The sequence below is a fragment of the Lycium ferocissimum genome, chromosome 10, assembly GCF_029784015.1.
Source record: "Lycium ferocissimum isolate CSIRO_LF1 chromosome 10, AGI_CSIRO_Lferr_CH_V1, whole genome shotgun sequence".
Lineage (NCBI taxonomy): Eukaryota > Viridiplantae > Streptophyta > Magnoliopsida > Solanales > Solanaceae > Lycium > Lycium ferocissimum.
In genome coordinates, this window is record NC_081351.1 from 7655057 (window position 1) to 7662398 (window position 7342).

Below are 7342 nucleotides of genomic sequence, written 5' to 3' on the forward strand. Positions count from 1 at the left end.
CCGAATCCGATCAAATCAGTAGCTGACACTCTAATTCCGCCCTGCTTCAAATTCATTTTGTGTATAAAAGATTAAGTTTAGTTAAACAAACAAGAGATTTTAAAGATAACCCGATCTTGACTGATAACATTGTCTTCATTTTCAACACTATATGGCATCATTTAATAATTTTTACAGCTATCTGAAAATCATTTTTGTACAAATCTTGGTAAACACATATGAGCTCATTAAAGTATAAATATAAAGTAAAAGAAATACTTACATATGAGTAAAAGAATTTTCAAAAATTCTCAAATATCATAATACAAATATAAAGTAAAACAAATGCTTACATGTAAAAATCTATAATAAGCAACAAATGAAAAAAGGAGAAAACAAAGAGCAACAAGAAGCACGAATATCTAGCGAAAAGGTGACTATTTTTAGGTTAATAGATAAGATCAAAAGAAGAAAGCAACAGGGAAAATAAAGTGCAGCGGATGGGGTTGTTCCTCCCTTAACCAGGGGTCTCGAGTTTGAGCACGTGTATGAAAAAAATCCTTGATAGGGAGCGCTTCCCTCGATTGGGCCCTACGCGACGCGAATCTGGATTAGGCGAGCTCCAATGCGGGTATCGGATATCTGATAGAAAAAAAAAAAAAGAAAAAAAAGGTAAATAAGGTAGAAGGCTCGACAACTTTTGAAAAGTAGACCAGAAGAACAAAAAATAAATGTGACTTTAAAAAATAAGGTCAGGACCTAGAAGTAATTAATTGAAAAGTTTTGACATTTTTTTGGAAACTTTTGTGAGGACTACAAAAGCCTTTTTGTTGTCCCTTATATATAGTGTAATATTATTACAAAACTAATTGTTTAGATGTTGAAACTTTGTCTACTTTATCTTAATTGAAACATCTTTTTTTGTGTAATTGCTTTATGATCTTGTACTTTCTTTTGAATATTTTTACATGTATGAGGTGTTAGTAAGATATAATTGAGACGTTTCTTCAACACCGAAGCCATAATTCTCTACGATATGAGTATATGTAAGTCGAATTTGAACAAATTATGGTTACCGATTTATCGTACCGCAAAATATCGAAACCGAACTTGAAAATACTGAATCTACCGGATTAATGTTGGATCATAATGGTGTAGTATTTTTATAAATCAAAAACCAAAATTATCTTACCGAAGTTTTAAATATTGTACCATGCCCACCCCTACCCCTTCCACCTACAGGATCAATCATACATTATCACGTGATATTTTATTAAGTCTCATCTAGTCAACCATTAGTCTTAAGGCATTTTAAAGCCAAAATATAATGTTGAGGACATTTTTTATCCAATAGGTGAAAGGAGAGATATTTTTAAGCCATAATATAAAGGTTGAAGACATTTTTGATTCAACGGGTCGAAGGAGGATATTTTTAAGCTAAATACAGAAAGTTAGGGGTATTTTTGCGTATTCTGAATTATCTTTTGAAAGCACTACTGTTACAAGTTTGTTGAGTGAAAATTATTTACCCTTAACTTTGCTATAAAAATCTAGTTTCTTCTTTAAATGTGAATAATTGATATTTTCAGCAATGAAAGACTCTTAGCTTTAATCTGATTTGGATAAAACTTTCTCTCTCTTCGAGCCGACGGTGTAGGTGATGCTAACATGCGCCTTCTGGAGGAATCATGGCCGGAAAAGGGAAAGGCAGGCGTGGTAGACCCAAAAAGATACTTATTATCAGCATTAGAAGCTCTGTGAGCTCTAGGTACTATAATCAAACCCAGCATCGACAATTAAGCAGGAAGTTGTTACCCCTTCTTATACTATGATGAATCACCATTCTAGTTAAGAGAATCTGAATCTGGAGTCTTCGTGAGGAGCTGTTAAACGGCTACAACTGACCAATGTGTCTCAGACGAATTTCAAAACACCGTAGCCAGCAGAGGAAGCTGATGTTGCTACTGTTGGCACCATCAGTAAGGGTTTTACTATTCCTTTGCCGACAGTAGCGCCGATATCTATTGTTCTAGGTCCAACTGCTGCAGGGAGTAATCCGGCACCTCCAAATCAGGTAGAAGTTACTAATCCATTACCTAAAGCCCCTTGGGCCAACTTATTTGCTAGTAATAGAGTAGCTCAAAATGGTTTAGCGTTGAATTATATAACACCTGAGGTTGTCGATGATAAAAATATGGTGAAATTAGACGAAAATGAAGTAGAATCTGAAGCTCAGAAATGGAAATGCTCTTTAGTTGCATATGTTGTGGGTGAAACTCCTGGCTATAAGCTGATGAATCGATATGTTACTTAGATTTGGCCTACTGTGGCAGAACCAGATCTATATCTCCATGAAGATGGATATTATGTTATTAGATTTCAGGGTATGGAGGATTTAAATGAAGTTCTAGTTAGAGGACCATATACTATTAACAACCAGCCCATCATTCTCACGATGTGGAATCCCTATTTTGACTTCAGTGATGAATTTTTAACTGAGATCCCTCTATGGGTCAAATTGCCTAAATTACCTGTTATTTGCAGATGAATGCACTGCAAAGAGGACCAGAATTTCATTTGCAAGAATCTTAGTAGAGGTAAACATCACTAAACCATTACCAAATACAATTATTATTCTAGGGTCAGATGGCAGGGAATTTGAGCAAGATATTGTATACGAGTGGAAACCTATCTTCTGCACAAAATGCTTGCAATTGGGGCATCAATGGCCAACCCAAGAAATACCAAACCCTCCTCCTCCTCGTCCAAGAAGGAGAAGGAGAAATCAACAACAATACCTATCCAAACCTGGGTTACCAAAATTGCACATCAAAATACTATGGATTCAGTCCCAACTCAGCTTCCTTCAAGCTGTGGTATTGCTCAAACAATGGATAACAGGCAAGGTCAGGAACAACATCACTCAACTGAATCAGATAGAGTGAGACCTCCCCCCCCCCCGCGCGCAGTTCTACAATTGGTCCAAATATTCAAGCTAAAATGGATAAGAGTCCAAACTTTTAGATAACTCAGCTTCCTTCAAGTCGTGGTGTTGCTCAAACAATGGATAACGAGCAAGGTCGTGAATAACATCACTCAACCGAATCAGATAAAGTGAGACCTCCGCCCCCCCCCCCCCCCCCCATCATACGCAGTTCTACAATTGGTCCAAATATTCAAGCTAAAGTAGATAAGAGTCCAAATCTACCTCTAGATAACATTCACATTCGGCAGCCGAGTATAAATTATGATCAACCTATTGGAAAGGTTCCTGAGAATGTGCAACAGTCAGGAGGAAGCCCTGGCAAACAGAAAGGAAAGAGTGATCAAGTGACTGCTAACCTGCTTCCCTCAAGAGAAGGTTGAGGTTTTCAAATTTGCCAATGAATCGGTTAGTGTGAAACATTAGAGGGATCAACAAAGTGTATAAATAGAAGGAGTTGAGCATTTACCTGAAAGAACATAGAATTAAACTTGCTGGAATTGTGGAAACAAGAGTCAAAGATAATAGAGCTGCAAAAATTGTCAATAAAGTAGTACCAAGCTGGCACAGCCTCCACAGCTATACTCATGCTAGTAATGGAAAAGTATGGTTGCTATGGGATTACACCTCTTATCAAATCAACGGAAAAGTATGGTTGCTATGGGATTACACCTCTTATCAAATCAACCTGTTGGACAACTCAGCTCAATTGCTGCATGTAAATGTGACTTGTAGAATTACTTCTATGCTCGATTCACTTTTTCTTTTCCCTTTCCCCAATCTGCCATAATTTTTTTTATAAAGAACTACTATAATTGAAGTAGCTAAGTAGATTAATTCAACTACTTAGTAAACTTAACAATTTTATCATTAATCGAATCAAATACCTTTTTAACTTTACTTCTCTGTATTGACATGTAAAAATTATGAAAAAAATAATCATTGTGTTAAATGTAATTTGTCCTAAATTTACTTAAAGCGTTCGTTATATGATCATTGCTTAACCATATCTTAAATTAAGTAACATATTGATTAGCTTACAACCCGACCATGAACAAAAATTCACTACGCGAGAAGTGGTTTATCCTAAAGTCGACTTTAAAAGTTCGTTATGATCGTTGCGTAATCATAGTTTGAGCTACAAAATATTTGTTAGCTTACGTCACAACATTTAATGTAAAAATTATTAAAATATATTATTAAATGAGGAGTATTTTATCATAAAATTGACTTTAGAAGTTTGTTAGGACCGTTGCTTAACCATAGTTTGAACTAAAGAAAAAATTGTTTAGCTTAAGTCACGACATTTAAAGGTAGAATTATGAACAAAATTTTATTGCGTGAGAGGTAGGTTATCCTAAAACTTGGTTGAAAGTTCGTTATGACAGTTGCTTAACCATGTTTTGAACTAAAGAAAATATTGATTAGCTTACGTAATGACATTTACATGTAGAGATTGTGGACGAAAATATATTGGCTTGAGAAGTAGTTTATCCTAAATTTGACTTTAGAAGTTGGTTATGACCATTGCTTAACCATATTTCGAACTAAATAAAATATTGATTAGCTTACACCAAAACATTTAAATGTAGAGACCATGAGAAAATATTTATTGCTTAAATTATGGAGTTCAATATTGAGCAGTTGAATTTAGATAGTAGAAAATTGAAACATGTAGCATATGAGTAGAGATTAAAAATTTAATAATGACCAAACTTGATAAAATGTATGTAGCAATTCAACATACTAGATCCGACAATTTTAGTCCATATTTATAAAATCAGCCCATTTAACTCACATTTTAGAAATATTTGCATAATTTATGGACGAGTTTTTAATTATTTCCCCTCATTTCTATTTTCTTAAAGTTATGCCCCTTTCTTTCATTTAATGAATCTTTTTGACCAAGATGCCCTCCAACCTTAAAACACAACTCCAATTTTTTATCCTCACATGTGTTCAAAAAGCAAATGAGTTGGATATGGGCCTAAATACAAGTATGTCAAATGTACATCATTCAGTTCATACAATTATATCATGAAAATACTCGTGCCAAAATAAAACCTAAGCAATATATCTATAGATCCTCTATGACCATGTGGATAAAAGAAGAAGGCTCGGAACATACTACGATTCAACAAAATGAAGAAATGTATTCAATCTCCACCGAACATAATAGAAATGAAGCGTGAGTATAATGGATATATACTCGAAGCGTCATAGACAAACCACCTCATAGTGTGGCAAGAGTTATAAACCATTATGCAAAAATGTTGTCATTTCACCATTGCTATAAAATTGTATATTCTTTGTTTGAATCACCAGGGTCATGACGACTGCCGTACACCTTAACAACTAGACAATGTATATATGAAGTATTCAAGATGATTGACGTACCTCTCGAACAAGGTGATATATGAAATTTGAACTTAAAACTTAACTAAAACAGACGTATACTAATGTGAAATAAGTTTTACATGTTAATTTCGTTGGGATCACGGGATACTACGGTGAGGTTATCACAAAGAGTCGAACAATTTTTTCCTTTAACTAATACAAACTTTTCAAGTAATTTCACACACTTTTTTTTTTTTTTGGTTATATTACGGAAAGGAGGCGGAAAAGAGAAAAGCAATACCACCGCATATTGATGAAATTTAAATTCGCCACCTCAACAAATGAACTAGCCCTTAATTCCATTTTAAATCCCCCTTACAATATTTTTTATGTTTCCTTTTAAAAAGAAGATAATATCGCAGTTTGAAAAAAAAAAGAAAAAGATAAACGCCTTTGACCCTTAAAGGTGGAATATTAACAGAGGGATGTTTTTGGTTAATTTTGGGAAACTTAAAGGATGTTTTCGGTTAAGTGAAATATTATAAGGATAGAAGTGAAAGTTGGGGTGAAACAAGACGGATGGTTTTGGTTAAAAACTCCACTGCTGTTGACTGCTGTCTTAAATTGTATTAAATGGTTTACATGCACTGCCAACTTTGATTACACACACAGGATTCACAAAATCTGACAATTCTATAACTGTTTAAGCAAACTAAGGGTTTCATTTCATCACTTCATTTATACCAAAGTCACCTACATATTCTCTAGTTTCCCTCTCCAGTTGTTGTTCCTCTTTTCAGCCTAAAGGTTGGTTTATGTACTTTTGAGTTTTGTATGGAAATGGATTTTTCTGAGTATTTCTTCTTCTACTTTTTATTAGTACTAGTTTTATTTGTTTTTGTTGAATGATTCTTTAATGGGCCTGTGACATTTGTGTGGAGAATTTTGTTGATTGTTGTTACTCTCTTCAGTGAAAGGTGTCTGTACCTTGAATTTTGTATGGCGATGGATATTTCTAGTGTTTCATTTTCTATTTTTATACTAGTAATTGATTTATTGTTTTTGTTGCATGATTCTTTACTGGGTCTTTGACATTTGTGTGGAGAACTTTGTTTTTCGTGGGTTTTCGTTAGTAGATCCATCGGCTAGGTAAAATACACCAGAATCGATTTTTATTGAAAATTCCATTATAATGATTTTTTAAAAATAGTTTCCGCCTATTTTTGCTCGAAATAACTGACGGATGTTCGTAAAAAAATAATTAAAAAATGTCCTTCGATGGACGAAAACCAACGAATAAAATCGAGGGACACTATCAGAAAGCTAATGATTTTTCTAAATTTTTAATTTTAATTTTTTTTATGAAACCGTCGAACGTTCGTTGGTTATTTTTGGGCAAAATTGCGCCGAAATTATTGTTTTAAAAAGGTTTTGTTTTGAGATATTTGGCCATTTCTTTAGAAGTGTGTACCTGTTTTTGCTAATTTTCCTTTTTCATTTCTCGTCAAATCTAACAAATAGAGTTCGATGAATATTTGGCCGGAAATTAAAAGAGTTAACTTTTGACGAACTTAAAGGACCAAAAATGTTAAGTGCATATTTAAGGGATTACTTTTAACCTATCTTCATACTTAAGGAATCATTTTTATCAACTTGTGGCAAACTTAAAGGACCAAAGCTGTTAGCTGCACAGTTAAGGGACCATTCATGCCTCGCTTCATTTGACCCTTCCACTGCTGTTTGACTGCTGTCTTAAAAATAAATTAAATTAAATGGTTTACATGCACTGCCAACTTTTATTACACACGGATTCACAAAATCTGACAATTGTGTCCTTGTATAAGCACACAAGGGTTTCATTTCATCACTTCACTTATACAGTCTCTCTAGTTTTCCTCTACAATTGTTGTTCTTCTTTTTAGCAAAAGGTTGGTTTTTGTACCTTTGAATTTTGTAAGGAAATGGATTCTTGTAGGTGTTTCATTTTCTACTTTTTGTTAGTGGTAGTTTTATTTGTTTTTGTTGCATGATTCTTTACTGGGT